Genomic DNA, 18,641 nt, shown 5'->3' on the forward strand with positions numbered 1-18,641 from the left:
ATTGGAAGTCAATGGGATTCCTATCTCTTGGGGAATGGCTAAACAAGCTATGGTATATGCTTGTAATGGAATATTATTGTTCTATGATAAATGACAAGCAGGCAGATTTCAGAAAAACCTGGACTCATGTGAATTGATGCAGAGTGGAAGGGGCAAAGCCAAGATGTTGGAGGAAAGGCAATAAGCCCTTGGAGCTCCAGGCAGAATCACTCCAAAAACCTCCAGATACTGCCATAAGACAATTCCTGGAGCAGTATAACCCACAAAAGGATGGGTTGTGACCATCTTCCAGTCAAAGACAACCTAGAAGTTTGGCAGGAGGGGTCTGTTGTATTGAGGTAGGAATGAAGCTCAACCCCAGAAGCCACACTGACACATATTCAGCCCCAGGCCATGCCACAGAAAGAGGCTTCTGGAGCTTGTGAATTGACTACAGCTGCAACTAACTCAGCTCATTCTGGTGAGAAGGTCACGCTGTTGCTGGGAGTGGGGTGGGGGGAGGGGGATTATATGGGTCTCTCATGGCACTGAAGTGGAACTCTGATGTTTTGCCTGCTCATATACAGGACACAGTCTTGGGTGGTGGTTCCAGGTTGGGGAGGGTCACAAGTACACCCACACTTGCAACCAAAGTGAACCAGATTTGTTCCAGGTTAAAGAGCAATATTACAGACCAGGAAACAGGCCAAGTGAGCTGAGAACATTCCTCTCCTTAAATCTTACCACCTGGGACCTCTGAAGCTTGGGATAGTGCATCCAGGAAGCAGTGTCTTACTTTAAGGAGTCAAAAGTCAAGAAATAGGGTGGCAAGATGAGCAGGCAGAAAAAGGAACAAACCATAGAAAGTTTCTTTGGTGACAAGGAAAATCAAGGTACACCCTCATAAGAGAACAATGTCACAGCTGCTATATCCAAAGCTTCCAAGAAAAATATGAATTAGTCTCAGGACACAGAAGTGCTCAAAAAGGACTTTGAAGATAAAGTAAGAGAGGTAGAGGGGGAAAATGGAAAGAGAAATGAGAGTGATGCAGGAAAGTCATGAAAAAAAAGTCAATAGCTTGAAAAGCCAAATGGAAAAGCTCTCTGAAGAAAATAATTGCCTAAGAATTAGGATTGAACAAATGGAAGCTAGTGACTGTATAAGAAACCAAGACACAATAAATCAAATCCAAATAAAAAAATAGAGGGCAATGTGAAATATCTCCTTGGCAAAACAGCTGACTTGGAAAATAGATCCAGGAGAGATAATTAGAAATTATTGGACTACCTGAAAACCATGATCAAAAAAAGAACTTAGAAATCATCTTTCAAGAGATTGTCAGCAAAAATTGTCCTGATAGTCTAGAAATAGAAGGTAAAATAGAAATGGAAAGAATCCACTGATCACCTCCTGAAAGAGATACCAAAATGAAAACTTCCAGGAATATTATAGCCAAATTGCAGATCTCCCAGGTCAAGGAGAAAATATTGCAAGCAGCCAGAAAGAAACAATTTAAGTGCTGTGGAGCCACAGTCAGGATAGCACAAGATCTATCAGCTTCTACATTAAAGGATTGGAGGGCATGGAATATAATATTTCAGAAGGCAAAAGAATTGGGATTACAACTAAGAATCACCTATCCAGAAAAAGTGAGTCTAATCTTTCAGGGGAAAATGGGACTTCAATAATGAAAAAGAGAATGTTCAGGCATTCATGATGAAAAAACCTGAACCGAATAGAAAAATTGACTTTCAAATACAAGACCCTATAGAAGCATAAAAAGGTAAACAGGAAAAAGAAATCACGAGGGATGTTAAAAGGTTAAACTGTTTACATTCCTACATGGGAAAATGATACTTATACCTCATAAGAACTTTCTCAGTATTAGGGCAGATGATAGGAATAAATTTAGATGGAGGGCACAGATAGGAATTGATTATGAAGGGAAGATATCTGTAAAGCATTTATTTTTTGTTTATCTTTTTTTGTGGGGTGGTCAGGGTTGAGTGGCATGCCTGGGGTCAAGGAATTGGTAGGGAAACAGTTAACAATAGTAACTGAAAAAAAAATTGAAAGAGAGGCAAGAGTAATGTAAGATGATAATGATGGGGGCAGCTAGGTGGCGCAGTAGATAAAGCACAAGCCCTGGATTCAGGCTGAGTTCAAATCCAGCCTCAGAAAATTGACACTAGCTGTGTGACCCTGGGCAAGTCACTTAACCCCCATTGCCCACCCAAAAAAAGGGTGATTTTCTGGATAAGGGAATAGGGAGAAATATATTAGGAAACCAATGTGATGTAAAGACAAAAAAAAGCCTCAAAAAAAAAAAAAAGATGATGATGTTGTTGTTGATGACGATGGATGGATGGATGATGATTGGAGGAAGATGATGATTGATGAGAACTAATTGATGATGATGACAAAATGCATGGTACTTACTTTGCTGGGATATTATGAAGAAAACTCTTTGTCAGGTATAAAGTACTATATAAATGTTATCTATTACTGTTGTTGCAATAATCATCTTCATGGGTTTAATGTAAGGTAATCTCTCTTTAAAGTACTATATAAAAAATAAAATAAAAAATAAAGTACCAAGTAAATGTAGTTTACTATTTTTAAAAATTATGAGCAGGATGCTATCAGAAAGACCTGGAAGGACGTGCATGAGTTGATGTAAAGTGAAATGTACTGTATACAAAATAACAGCAATATCGTGAGATTATCTTCTGTGAATGACTTGGTTATTTTCAGCAATGCAATGTTCCAAGACAACTCTGAAGTTGTTATGAAAAATGCAATCCATCTACAGAGAGAGAACTGATGGTATTTGAATACAGATTGAAGTATAATTTTTTGTTAGTTCCTTTATCTGAAGTTTTGTTTTTGTCTGTTTTCTTTCACAACCTGGCTAATGTGGAAATGTTTTGCATGACTGCTCATGTATAGCTCATATTAAATTGCTTGAGTTCTTGGGGAGAGGGGGTGGGGAGGGAGGGAGGAAGAGAATTTGGAACACAAAGTTGTTTTTATTTTTTGTTTGGTTTGTTTTGTTTTTTGCAGAAAAAAAGATTTATTACCAAGCTACAAGTTATTCACACTTAAGCAAAGATAGGCAAGGCTAGGTGGTCACGTTTGGGGCTGCTGCCCTCTCTCACTCTCATCCTGAGCCTGGATTTTAAGTTCTTCATCTAGCCACTTCTTAGCTTGAACCACCTCCTGGATCTCCTCTCTGCTCAGCTTGGAGACATTGAGGATCTGCTGGGCTTCCTAAAGGCCAAGTCCAGAAAGGTTTGCCTCTGCTGCGGATTGATGACCGCCTCGCCCACGAGCATCTGCTGCTGCCTGGCTGGCTGCAAATTCCTGCCAGAGTGCCCGAGCAGAGGTCCTTCCAACCACCTGCACCCCCATCACAATGATCTGAACTAGGTATTTGGCCATGATGGTGGGACATGGCCTTCGGGGTTGCAGTGGCTGCTGTGACTGCATCTGGGCTGAAAGGCGGCAGGTCAGAAGTTGAGAAGGAGGAGAAGCTCTGATTTCTTCTCCTGAGCTGACATGCAAACCTGCGGAGTGCAGGGTGGAACAGAGAGTTTTTTTTTTAATTGATGTCAAAGTTTGTATTTTACATCTAATTTGGGAAAATAAAATTCTAAATATAAAAAAGAACTGATGCAAAGTGAAGTGAATGGAGCCAGGAGAATGATGTACACAGTAACAGCAATGTTGTACAATGAAGAATTGTGAATGTCTTAGCTCAGCAATACAATGCTCTAAGACAATCCCAAAGGACTAATGATGAAGCACACTATCTGCCTCCAGAGAAAGAAGTGATATTGTTTGAATACAGTCTGAAGCATGCTATTTTTCACTTTCTTTCATTCTTTTTTTTTTTAATCTGAGTCTTCTGGAACAAAATGTTTTACATAATTGCACATTTATAACCTATATCTGATTACTTACTACGTCAGGATGGGAAGAAGGAACAGGAATAGAATTTGAAACTCAAAACTTCTTTTTTGGGGGGCAGCTAGGTGGCACAGTGGATAAAGCACTGGCCCTGGACTCAGGAAGACCAGTGTTCAAATTTGGCCTCAGATACTTGACACTAGCTAGCTGTGTGACTCACATTGCCCAACAAAAACAAAAACAAAAACAAAACACTTTTTTAAAATGTTAAATTGTTTAATGTGTAATTATGGAAAAGCAAAATGTTTTTATATACACATACATATATGTATACTTTGTGGTAAAAATTATTTGTGGTAAAATTTGTTGGAGTTTTAGCTGACTCATTTGGGAGGGGCTACATCTGGCCTACCCTGAAATTACCTATGCTACTGAGGTCAGGAGAACTCTCCATAGGCAGTTTTGAAGGACCTCCCCCTTTTGGGGGAGGGAGATTGAACGATCTCTAAGGAGAGGAGAACCTCTTCTCCTCCATCTTCTCGGTGATGCAGAGAAACTAGCGGATATCCCAGGTGTGGTGAGTTTTAAAAACACTGCATTCCTTTGAATTAGCTTAATTGGAAATGATCTGGGGATTGCATAGGCTTAGTTTAGAGTTAAGAGAATTTATCTGTATTTCTTTTTCCCTATTTCCTTATCTTTGATTTTTATTAATTTCACCTTTGTTGTTTAATTAATTCCCAAGTAATAAAATCTGATCCTTTTGTGGAAAAGAAGCTGTAAGGCTGCTTTCTTATTGGCCTGGGAGAAATATCTAAAAGGGCAGTTCAGAGGGGAGGGAGCTTTGAACCCAGAGGTCCCTCATTATTTCCAGGACTCCAATATTTCAGTGAGTCACCCAATTAATGCTCCATATATTAAATTTCTACCCCTGCAACATAGATAGATAGATAGATAGATAGATAGATAGATAGATAGATAGATAGATAGATAGATAGATGGGGGAGACTGGTTGGTGCACAAGAGTAGTAGAAGGGAAACTCAGTTCAAGGAATCTTCACTGTCTCCTCTGTTAGGTGCTAAAAATATAATACTCCAAAACATGCTTTTTCTCCTGGGTCAGCACAAAATGAGTGATTCAAACAAGTTACTTTATATAACTGTTCTTTGGAAATATCCTGTATTAATTAATGCTGATCAGGCATGATAACTTGATTGTCTGGTTTCCAATTCCACAAAGAAACAAGAAAGATTTTAATAAAAACTTGGATGTAATTTAAAAATTCACATTTCTCTACCACTTTCACATTTATTAAATTATTGCTTCACAATAACCCAATGAGGTAAATGTGGCAGGTAATATAGATGAAGAATTTTATAGATGAAGAAACTGAAGCTCAGAAGATCCAAGTACTTTGCCCAGGGTCATTATAGGTAGTAGACAACAGAGTCAGAATTTGAACCCAGGTCCCTAATATAGGTCCAGTATACTTCCAACCATACCACACTGCTTTTCCTAAGGCTATGGGACTTAACACTTTTACAACTCTTTTCAACCTATGAGATCACTGGACATACAAGCTAGGGAGCATTACAGTTTTATGTTAGTAAATCTCCTAATACATTCACACAGCTTTTGTGTCTAGGCACATGCATGGTTTGTGCTGAGTAATCCCTCAACAAATGTTTCCTGAGGACTTCCTCCAGACAGAGTCCAAAGCCTAAGACTTGTGTAAAAGGTTCTTTACCTCAAAAAGTTTATAATTTAGACCTTTTGAGTGAATGAATGGAAGTCATATTGCAGAATCAAGGAAAATGATATCAATTCCCACAAAGTAGGGTACAGAGGGGATTAGCCATTTTATACCTTCTCCCCAACAGACATTTCCTGTATGTTAGCCAATTTAGAGTTGGAGTAGTATAGCTTATTAGAAATGGTCCAGATCCTTATCATTCATGATCTAGAAAAACTCAGGAAGATTTGTGGGTTGTAGGGATATGTCTATTTCCTTCATCACAGCTTCCTAGAGTGACCCTCAGTTAACTCAGATACTACTCAGCACTGAAAGGTCATAGGATCACGGATGTAAAGTTGGAAAGGACCTTCAAAGTCATCTTGTCCAATGCTTTCTTTTTATAAATGGAGAAAACAATGTGCCAAGGTCACACAGACAGTAGTTATAGTAGTAAAAGACATAATCCAAACATGTCCTTTTGGCCCCACATTCAATTCTCTTTCCACTAGACCACATTGCCTACTATGTGGAAGGCACTAAGCTAGCCAGTGGGAAGACAAAAGTAAATAAGGTATATAGCTATAATCTTGATTTTCTCAAATTCCAAGCATTCCTAGGAACAGAATAGAGAGCCTTGTGATGTCTAAAGCAGTGCTATAACCACTCTGCCCCCCCACGCCACCCCCCAAGGCTGAAGGGTCACCACTTCAAAATATCTGAGGATGAGTCTGGATAATTATCTCCCATATTTGAAGGCTTATCTAAATCTTATCAGACCCCCTGGAGTGAACAGGCAACTCATACAACTTCTAATCCTTATTGTTCTGGCCAGGCAAGAAATACCACAAAGATGGCATCATCACATAGTATTGCAGCACTGCCTCTCCCTCCAGGAACATGATGAGGGGTTGAAAAATAATTGCAACAGCAAAAAGACAATTAATTGTTCCTTGAACTTTACTGGATTGATATGTCTCTACCATCTCTCCAGGAACCTCACCATTCTGCAAGATTTTATCAGCCTTAATACTGACACTTCATCAGTACACTCTGCCCTCAGTACCCCTCTTAGTAGAGATACAGTGGAGATCTCCTCCTAAAACTTTCATTTGAGAAGGGTTCCCAGACCAACCATCTCTTCATTTCCCAACAACTAGACAGGATTCTTTTTAATTTGTACTTCCAGTACCCAGCACAGTGGCTGTCATATAGTAGGCTTTTAATAATGTTTAGTGATAGACATTATTTTGAATGGAAATTGCTGTCAATTCTGATTTGTCTGTGACCCTAGAAGAGTCCAAAGGGCACTAGAAAGACTGATGATGAATTAAAAACAGCTACAATCTATATCAATATCAATAATGACTTGATAGTGTTAAATAGAATCAAAAGCATTTTTAAAAGGAAGTAGATTGATCCTATTATAAGACTGATGGATAACAAATGCACAGCCCATGCGCTGTATTGGCAGCCATGAAATATTAGAGCTCAAAACTAATATAAAACACAAATTAAAGAACTAGATGAAGAATGAACAACAGCAACAAAAAAAGGACACAACCAAAAAAGAATTACTTTGGTGACAGGGAAGCTCAAAACTAAAACATAGAAGAAGACAATGACTTAAAAACATCCATAAGTAAAGTCTCCAAGAAAAATGCAGATTGGACACAAGCACAACAAAAATGCCTAGAAGAGTAAAGAATTAAAGAAGGAGTTGGGGGTGAGAGGAGGGACTTTGAAAACCAAATGAGAGCTATAGAAGAATGATATGAAAGAGAATGAACAGCTAGGTAAAAGAAATTTGAAACTTACTAAGGAAAATAACTCCTTGAAAATTAATATAAAATTGACTAAAATGTAGCTAACAAATTCATAAAACATAAAGAAATAATGAAACAAAGTAAAAAAATTGAAAGTATTGAAGAAAATGTGAAAAATTCAAGGAGGAAAAATAACTGATGTGGAAAGTATATATTTTTTTCTTTTAAATTTATTGTTAATTCTAAGATTCTTTTTTTAAATTGACTTCCAAATTCTCTCCCTCCCTATTGCTCCTCCACCATCTATTGATCAGGCAAGCAAGATGAAATCAATTATACAAGTGAAGACATGTAAAACATATTTTCATATTAACCATGTCAAAAAAAAGAAGAAATATAAAATGAAAAAAAAAATTATTTTGCATTCAGCATTCAACATTTTTCTCTCTGAAGACGGATAACATTTTTCATCTGAGTTCTTCAAAATTGTCTTGTATCATTGTATTTCTAATAGTAGCTAAGTCTTTCACAATCAATCACTGCTGCAATATTGTTATTACTGCATACAATGATCCAAGATACCAGGATAATTTAAGAATCACTGGACTGGGGGCAGCTAGGTGGCGCAGTGGATAGAGCACCAGCCCTTGATTCAGGAGTACCTGAGTTCAAATCCAGCCTCAGACACTTGACACTTACTAGCTGTGTGACCCTGGGCAAGTCACTTAACCCCAATTGCCTCACTAAAAAAAAAAAAAAAAGAATCACTGGACTGCCTGAATCCCCATTAACAAAAACAAAAAGGTGAGACATCACACTTCAAGAAATTAGAAAGAAAAACTGCCCATATATCTTAGGACCAAAAACAAAGTAGAAATTGAAAGAATTCATTGGTAACTTCCTGGATGAATCCCTCCCCCCAAAAAAATCCACCCACTCCAGGAATATTATAGTCAAAATCCAGAGCATCTATGTCAAGGAGAAAATACAGTCAGAAAAGGTGCAAATACTATAGAGCGACAGCCAGTATCACAAAAGAGTTAGCAACCATAACCATATATGAAAAGAGAGCTTGGAATATTATATTTCAAAAGATAAAGGATCTGGAATTATTATCAATCATAAGCTACCCAATAAACATCTTTATAATTCTATAAGGGAAATTTGGATATTCCATTAAGTAGAAAACTTTCTTATGATGAAACACTAGAGCTGAATAGAAAATTTTACATTCAAACATAGTATTCAAGAAGCTTAAAAAGGTAAACATAAGTAAGAAATCATAAAAAATTAAATCAGGTTGAACTATTTACATCATTACATGGGGAGATGATACATATAACCCCTCAGAACTTTATTATCAGCGGGGATCTTAGCATCTAATTAGAAAAAAGTCTGGGATGTGATTCTATTATGTTGAGATTATCTTTGAATTTTGTTTTTTGTGGGGCAATGGGGGTTAAGTGACTTGCCCAGGGTCACACAGCTCGTAAGTATCAAGTGTCTGAGGCTGGATTTGAACTCAGGTACTCCTGAATCCAGGGCCGGTGCTTTATCTACTGTGCCACCTAGCCGTCCCCAAAATTATCTTAAAATAAAAATGGAGGGGCAGCTAGGTGGCGCAGTGGATAGAGTACCAGCCCTGGAGTCAGGAGTACTTGAGTTCAAATCCAGCCTCAGACACTTGACACTTATGAGCTGTGTGACCCTGGGTAAGTCACTTAACCCCAATTGCCTCACTAAAAAAAATAAAAAATAAATAAAAATGGAGTAGACTAGAAGAGCAGTACACTAGGAGAGGGAGGAAGGAGAAGAATAGGGAAAATTACCTTATGAAAATGGAATCTACAAGAAAAGTTTATACACTTTGATTTTTAAAAAAGAAAGAAAACCAAATTACCAGTATAAGAAATGAAAAAAGGTAAATTCACAACCAATGTAGAGGAAATAAAAGTGATTGTTAGGACTTTTTTTCCAACTGTATACTAATAAAATTGACAACCTAAATTAAATGAATGAATAGTTACAAAAATATAAATTTCTCAGATTAACAGAACAATAATGAGAATAATAACCTTATCTTAGAAAAATCAGTTGAACAAGCCAGAAATGAACTCCCTAAGAACAAAGAAAACTGAAACCCAGGATCAAATGGATTTACAAACAACTACCAAACATTTAAAGAATAATCAATTTTGATACAACATGAACCATTGGAAAGAGTAGGTAAAAAGAGTACTACCAAATTCTGTCTGTGGCACAAATATGGTCTTGCTAACTAAATCAAAGAGTCAAAATAGAGTGTAAAAGATTATAGACTAATTTCCCTAATAAATATTGATGTCAAAATTTTAAGTAAAATAATAGCAAATAAATTACAGTAATATATCACAAAGATTATACACTATAATCAAACTAGCTTTACAATAGGAAGGCAGGATTGGTTTAATAATAGGACAAATATAAACATAATTGACAACAATAAAAACAAAAAACTAAAAAAAGCTTTTGACAAAATATAACACTTATCAAGTGCCTGTTAAAAACATAAGAAAGCACAAAATTAAACAAAACATTCCTTAAAATAAGAAGTATCTACCTAAAATCAAAAGTAAGCATTATCTATATTGGGGATAAGCTAGAAACCTTTTCAATAAGATTGGGGTGAAGGAAGGATATCTATTATTGCTATTAATATTTATTGTTGTATAAGAAGTAATAGCTATAGGAATAAGATAAGAAATATAAATTGTAGTAATACACATAGACAATGAGGAAACAAAACTATTAATTTTTGCAGATAATAGGATGGTTTACTTAAAGAACTCTAGAAAGTGAACTAGAAAACTAATTGAAACAATCAACAAATTCAATAAATCTGAAAGATATAAAATATACCAATACAAATTATCAGCACTGATGTATATTCCCAATCAAACTCAGGAGGAAGAGATAGAAAGAGAAATTCCATTTAAAATAATTATAGACAGGAGGCAGCTAGGTGGCGCAGTGGATAGAGCACCGACCCTGGAGTCAGGAGGACCTGAGTTCAAATCCGACCTCAGATACTTGACATTTAACTAGTTGTGTGACCCTGGGCAAGTCACTTAACCCCAATTGCCTCACCAAAAAAAAAGAAGAAGAAGAAGAAGGAGAAGAAGAAGAAGAAGAAGAAGAAGAAGAAGAAGAAGAAGAAGAAGAAGAAGAAGAAGAAGAAGAAGAAGAAGAAAGAAATTATAGACAGAATAAAACACTTAGGACTTTATCTGTCAAAACTCATAAAGGAATTGCATGAACACAATTACAAAATAAATCCACAAAAATATAGGGCAGCTAGGTAGCACAGTAGATGGAGTGTCAGGCCTTAAGTTAGGAAAACTCAACTTCCTGAGTCCAAATCTGACTTCAGACACATACTAGCTGTGTGACCCTAGGAAACTACTTAACCCTGTTTACCTTAGTTTCCTCATCTTAAAATGAGCTAGAGAAGGAAATAGCAAACCACTACAGTATCTGCCAAAAAAACCCAAAACAAAACAAACCTAAATAAGGTCACAAAGTCAGACATAACACACAAAAATAAAGGCAAATCTAAATAATTAGAGAAATATTATTGCTCATGAATAGGCCAAGATAATAAAAATGACAATAATAAATAACCAAATTAACTACAAAGGACATATGAAGGAAGACACTATCCGCATCCAGAGAAAGAACTAACAAATAGAAGTATGTCAAGTATGTATAGAGTGGTTTTGTATAAATATACATATTTGTGTCTAATGGTAGCCATATCTAGGAGGACAGGGGAGGAAAAATAAAGGGGGAGAGGAGGAAATGCCATGATAACATTATTATATATTTAAAAGGAAGGATAAGTTGTACATAATAGATTTGCATTTTCATGTGTTATCACATTTTCTCCTATTTTACTATGTTATGGAAATGGTTGTTTTATTTTTTAAGTTCAAGATAAAATAAATGAAAAAAAAACTAAATGATAATGTCTAAATTTATTTATTCAGCGCCTTTCTGCTCAAACTACCAAAGAATTATATTATAGAGCTAAAAAAATTATAACAAAATTCATCAAGAGGAACAAAAAGTCAACAATACCAATGTAATCAGTGCATGGGTGGAAGTGGAAAGGAAGAGAGTGTAGCAGTGCCAGATCTCAGACTATAATACTACAAGGTAGTAATCATCAAAATATTTGGGTACTTCATAAGAAATAGAGAACGATCAGGGATACAATATAAAGAAGCAAATGAGCACAGTAACCTAGTGTTTGATAAACCCAAATATCCCTGATATTAGGACAGTAATTCAATATTTGACAAAAACTGTTGGGAAAACTGGAAAGTAGTCAGACAGAAACTAGGCAGAAACCAATATCTCATATGCCAAGATAACCTGAAAATGGGTCTGTGACTTAGACATAAAGGATGTTATTATAAGCAAATTAGTAGAGCAGGGAACAAATTACCTGTCAAATCTCTGTATAGCAGAAGAATTCATGATCAAAACAAAAGAAAGGTTCGCAGAAAGTAAAATGGATAATTCTGATTACACAAAATTTTTAAAAAAGGTTTTGCATAAATAAAACCAATAAAGCTAAAATTAGAAGAAAAAACAGGAACTGGTGGGGAGGATCTTTGAGACATTTCTCTATAAAGGTCACATTTTTAGCATATAGAGAGAACCGAGTCAAATTTACATGAATAAAAGTTATTCCTCAATTGAAAATGTTCAAATAATATGAAGAGGCAATTTCAGAGGGGAAAAAAAAGTCAAAGCTACCAATAGCCACATTAAAAAGTTTCTAAATCATTGATTAGAGGAATAAAAATTAAAACAACTAACATCCATCAGATTTGCTAACATAACAAAAAAGGAAAAGGGGGAGGGGATATGGAGAAAGAGAAGGGAATTGATATAAGAGATATTGTGAATAAAAAACCAATAAGACTTGGCAACTGATTGGATATAAGGGGGTAGAGAAGGGGCAGGTAGTCTAAGAGAGAGTAAAGAGTTAAGAATAATTCTGAAGTTATTAACTTTGGTAACTGAAAGGATGGTAGTGCCTTCAACAGAAATAGAAGAATTTTGAGGAGAAAGTATATAAGATAATGGGGTTTGTTTTAAATATGTTGAATTTAAGATACCTATGGAATTCCACTTAAATATATCCAACAGCTTGTTGACATTGTAGGACTGGAGTCCAAGGGAAGCATAAGGAAAGGGGAGAAAGGATTAGGCATTTATATGGTACCAACTATATGCCTGGGACTGTGCTAAGCATTTTATAAATATTCTCTCATTTGATGGATAGGGAGTCTTTGTATAGAAGTCATTTGAATTATGGGAGCTGATGAAGCAAAAGACTGGGTAGCTAAGTGTTGCAGTGGATAGAGTGCTGGGCCTGGCATCAAGAAGATTTCTTTTCCTGAAGTCAAATCTGGCCTCACACACTTCCTAGCTGTGTGACCTTGGGCAAGTCATTTAAACCTTTTTTACCTCAGTTCCTCTTCTGTAAAATGAGCTAGAGAAGGAAATGGCAAACCACTCCAGTATCTTTGCCAAGAAACCTCAAATAGGGTCACAAAGAAGCAGATACAACTGAAATGACAGAATAACAACATGGTGACATAAGAGAAAACTCAAGACATAATCTTTGAGGACATCCGTAGTTAGCATCAGGCCCTAAGAAGACTGACCTTAAAGTGAGAAAACCTAGGTTTAGCCTCAACTCCTACATTTATTGGCCATGTGACCTTAGGCAAATCTCTTAGTCTCTTTGGACATTAGTTTCCTCACTGGTAAGGTGGGGCTAGTAATATGTGAACTCCCTACCATATAGGCTTGTTTCTGAGAAAGATTTCCGTAGTCTTCAAAGTTCTATAGTATATGACATGCTATTGCTGCCATTGTTAGCCTAGAGTAGTTATAGGCCTGTGATGTCTCCAGTGAGGTTTGACTGGGTGGTAGCAGGCCAGGGATAATAGAAAACACATTACTGTGGAATGGGGTAATGGAAAACACAGATTGGGTTTAGAGCAAGAAAGTCTGCTTTCAAAACTTGGCTCTACCATGTTAATGCCTGCGTGACATTGCACAAATCAGCTCACGACTCTGGGCTCTTTGAGTTCACCAAAAGGAGAAATCATTGTGAGCTTGGCTGGTCAGGAAAAGGTCTCCTGGAAAGGCAATGCATTAGAGAGGAAAGATCTTTGAGACAGGAGACCTAGGTTTTGAATCTTGGTTTTGATTCTTATTAGCTGTGTGACCCAGGACAAGTGAGAGAAACAATATTGGATTTGGAGTCAAGGAGCTGAGTTTGATTCCTGATATGCTTCTGTCTCGTGTGACTTTGGATAAGTAACTTCACCTGTATGGGACTGTGTCTTCTATTGTAAAATAGTTCTATTTCCAGAGCTAAAGGCTATGATTTTATGACCTCTTAGATAAATTTCAGATTTAGGTTTGATGATCACATATCTGGCCTAGCATGTTGAGTCTAGTGTTGACAAAATAGAGTTATGGATTTGGAGGAGGTGAGGGAAAGATTGTCAGAATGATTTTCTTTAAAACAGATAAGTCTCTAGGTAACCTGGTAACTTAATTGGCCTCTACAGCACTGGTCTGGCTAAACCTGACTCCAGGGCCTAGGGGCTACTCGATAACAAAGAACAACTTAGTTTTTTGAATACCTGGGTTAAAATCCTGGCTCTGCCACTTACTAACTCTGACTTGGGCAGACCATTTCACATCCGGGCCTTATTGTTCCTCATCTGCAAAATGGAGATAATAGTACTTGCATTATCTACCTCAGAGTATAGTTTTAGGGAAAGTGCTTTGTAAACCAAAAAAGGCAAAACACTTTCATTATTTTTGGTCTATGTATCCCCCATATCTAGTTCAGCGACTGACACATAGGTGGTAATAAATGAAATAATAAATAATAAATGCTTACTTGTTTTCTTGCTTGCTTGATCCACCTCAGTTACACTTGGGCCATAGAAAATGAGAACAACCCCAGGAAATGCTATTTTATTACTGACTACCCAGGGCCAATCTAAAAGTCTCCTCACAGGTAAAACTGAGTTAATGTTTTTGCTGTCTGTCTCTTAGGTTTGTAAAGAGAAAGGGTCTTTGTCAACCCTAAAAGGTTCACATATAAATACAAATCTTCATCATCATGACTATAAAAGCTATTAGGAAAACTAGAAGACTTTGTTTTAACCCACAAAAGGCCAATGCTCACAAGTGATGCAATATTCAATCACCAGGCTGCCTCACCCCTTTATGAGTAGACTGAGGAGATTACAGAGAGGGACCGAATGTTATCTGAGGGCCATAGCCCTTGGCACAAAACAAGGAAAGTGAATTTGAAGCCCTCCCTACATCTGGAGTGTATCAGTTCTTTTCCTGGGTAGTATTACAGTAAACAATTATCTGTAGATCAGGAGACAGCAGGGACTTTAAAGGCCCAAATTACAGCAGGAGTGAGAGAGGGGAGTTGGGGGGGAAGGGAGAATCCAGAAGATGAAAAGGCTCTGCAGGCATTTTATCTTTCTAATGAAACCAACCTGACAATCACGCTCGGCTATGCGGGAGGGTATTACACTGTCTGGGAGTATATAGTCATAGCATGAGCTTCCCAAGCAAATAGCAAAAAGCCCCCCTGGAGGAAGGGGGAAGGTACTGGAGGCTTCAAGAGATAGTTTCTACTGGGGGAGTTGTCAGATCAGCTGGTCAGTCTTTCAGACCTCCCTGGCTGGGATTAAGAGCCTATTTTAGGGCCTCCTTTATTTATTTCAAGAGCTGGAGGATTGGAAAGCCACAGCTGCAGCCTTGGGAAGCATCAGAAGAGACTTAATGCAGAAATGGTGCCACAAATGGCAAGATTCCCTACTATCATAAAGAAGATTCTCTCCACTGTTTTCCATTTATTCAAGTTCTAGTCCCTATGCAGAGTTCACCTCCAATCCCTCCTTCATGAAACCTTCTTAAATTACCACATTTCCCCATGTAATCACTGTTGCCCAATCCTCATTTCTTTTCACCTCAACTATTACAGTGGCCTCCAAACCAGGCTCTTCCCCCTCCAAAATATCCTTCAGCCCACTACCAAAGTAATCTTCCTAATGTACCATTGGGATAATCCCTTGTCTACCTAAAAGCCTTCAGGAGTTCCCCATTGCCAACAGAACAAAGTATCAATTCTTGGTCTTGCCTTTCAAATCTCTCCACAGACAGTATGCAGCCTGACTTTCTATTCTTTTCTTAGACAACTCCCCATTCAATATTCCACATCCCAATCAAGCAGAACTACTCTCTCTTCCTTTTTCTTCTCCTACTGTTTCAGCCTGACAATTTGCCCTCTGGTTTCTATGGCTCTACTCATGTTGTCCCCATTCCATGAATGGATCTCCCTCTTCAATGCTTGTTGAACATCTCTCTTCCTTCATGAACCAACTCAATTACCATCTCCTCTATGGAGATGCTACCAGGGAAAATCCTAATTACTCTCTTCAAATTTCTCTTAACCCCTACTCTGATTTCTTTTATTTGCAGTTACCTCATACTGCTTTGCATTATAGTAATTTCTGTATATCTTTCTTTCCTTTTAGATTATCACCTACCTAAAAGCAAAATCTCTTATATATATATATAATATATAATATATAAATTATTATTATAAATATATAATAAATATATATTATATATAAATTATATATTATATATATATATAGCACCTAGCACAATGCTTATCACAGAGCAGCTACTTTAAAAGTTTGTTGAGTAAATGGATAAATGAATGGATGATCCTTTTCCAACCTATTCTGTCTGTCCCATTTGCTTTGTCCTTATCAAATATTGCCAAAGTTTGTTAGTTACCTTTTCAAATATGTGAGCTTTGTCTCCCCAACAGAATGGTTAAATTCCATTTTTGTAACATCATTAAGAAACTGAATGCCCTAGTCAGGGAAATACTCTGGTTCTCATATATACTGGACATGAATTAGGGATTTCAAGGATTTAGAATAATTCAATTGCCCTCCAATTTTTTACAAATAGGAAGAGCTTTGGCTCAGGATTCAGGAAACTCTAACTTGCTGTATGACTGCAGGCAAGTCACTTCCCTTCTCTGGAGCTCAGTTTTCTCATGTGTAAAATGATGGATTTAATTAGTTGAAATCAAAGGTCCTTTCAAGCCCTAAAATTCTATATTCTCAGGCCCCTTCCAGCTCTGACATTTGGCCTTAAGGCTCTTAACTGTGGTAGTATATAATTTTAAGCCAGCAACCTCATAACAGTAGGAATTTTTTAAAAGAGCAACTTTTCAGGTATATTCTAGTGTCAGCAGTGATTTAGCCTAATGTTCATCGCCATCCCAATCCAGAGCAACGTATAATAGACAATGTATAGCATCTGGATCTTGGAGGCTTTGCAAGACGATTCTTTGTCATTCTTGAATAATTAATGATTAAATTGTATACAATTTTTTGTGTTAAGTATATTTTATTGTATTCTAAAGTCTTGAAAATCCATATTATTACATCACTACATTGTAACCCACTGTTTTATCTTCATTTACTTTGTTTTATTTTAAATTTTTTAGTTCAATTTTATTTTATTTTCTGTTTCAAATTCTCTCCCTTCCACTACCTTCTCCCTTGTCCTTTGAGAAGGCAAGATAAACAAAACTCATTGCAAATACATATAGTCAAACAAAATAAATTCCCATGTTAGCCATGTCCAAAACATTTTTAAAAATCAAAGAATGAAATGAAAGAAAATATACTTTAATCTATACTCTGGGTCCATTATCTCTGGCTCATGTTTCATCATGAATTCTTTGGAAATGAAGACAAAAATAGTGGGTTATAATATAATGATGTAATAATGTATACTAATTATGATAGATGTGTTTTGACCAATATCTTTTTATTGTTAGCAATCTTATGCTAGTATATTGATTGGTGATCGTTTAAAAATCCAATTTTTTTTCAAAGAATAAATTAACTATTTCTTCCAATGAGTTGACCATAGCAAGTCCACCAAAAGTATGAGAGCTTTCTTTAAGTTCTCTTGATTTTGTAAGAATACCAGAAATACAGAGTTAGCTCAACATAAGGAAGAATATAAATATAATAAACTATGTTAATATAAATAATAAAGGCCATGCAATTATATTAATATATGATGAAATTTATTTTAATGAAATCCAATAACTATTTCTATTAAAACTCTAGAGATCATAGGGAAAAAAATAGATGCTTCCCTAATAATAAATCAGTCACATAGTATTTATCTGAATCCAAGAGCAAATTTGCAGAAAAATTCAAGGGTTTTTCATTGATATTAGGGGTAAACAAAGATGTACATTATAATCACTGCTATTTAGCAAGTGCTATATAGGCCAACTGTAACCATAAGATGAGAAAAAGAAATTGAGGGAATAAACATAATCAAAAAAAGGAAACAAAATTATTGCTTTTTGCAGATGAGATAGTGTCATATTTAGAGAATTCTAGAGGGTGAACTAAAAACTAATTGAAATAATAACTTCAATAAAGTTGAAGGATATAAAATAAACCCATATAAATAATCAGCATTCCTATATATAAAACCAACAAAACCAACCAGAAAATGTTAGAAAGAAAAGCTTCATTCAAAATAACTACAGAAACTATAAAATATTTGGGAGTGTACCCAACAAAAACCACCCAGGGACTATATGACTATAATCATAAAAAGTTTTTTTGGAAAAATACAGACCTAATAATTGGAGAAACATTAATTTCTCATGGGCAAGCTGAGCTGATATAATAAAAATGACAATACTACCTAAATTAATTGACTTGCTCAGTGCTCTACTAATCCAATTCCTCTAAGAATATTTTGTAGACCTAAAATAATAATAATAAAATTGATATGAAAGAATAAAATACTAAAAATCTCAAGAGAAATAATGAAAATAAAGTTGGAAGGAAGGGGCTCTATACTTATCAGATCTCAAACTGTACTATAAAGAACTAATCATCAAAATTATTTGTTCCAATTTTTTAAGAGGTTGATTAATGGAACAGATTAGATAGACACCTCACACCATATACCAAGATAAGATCCAAATGCATACATGACCTAAATATAAAGTAACATCATAAACAAACTAGAAGAGGAAGGAAAAAATTACTTTTTGGGTCTATGGATAAGGGAAGATTTCATGACTAACCAAATAATAGA

General features: G+C 36.1%; 2 pseudogenes; one reads left to right on the plus strand and one right to left on the minus strand.

Annotated features, from left to right (window-relative positions):
• Nucleotides 1–3,109: 3,109 nt before the first annotated feature.
• On the minus strand, nt 3,110–3,421 carry LOC122738872 (annotated as a pseudogene).
• A 1-nt stretch (nt 3,422) lies between these two features.
• LOC122738859 overlaps nt 3,423–18,641 on the plus strand; it is a 114,131-nt pseudogene continuing 98,912 nt past the window's right edge.

Source organism: Dromiciops gliroides, chromosome 2, assembly GCF_019393635.1.
Source record: "Dromiciops gliroides isolate mDroGli1 chromosome 2, mDroGli1.pri, whole genome shotgun sequence".
In the NCBI taxonomy this organism is placed as follows: Eukaryota; Metazoa; Chordata; class Mammalia; order Microbiotheria; family Microbiotheriidae; genus Dromiciops; species Dromiciops gliroides.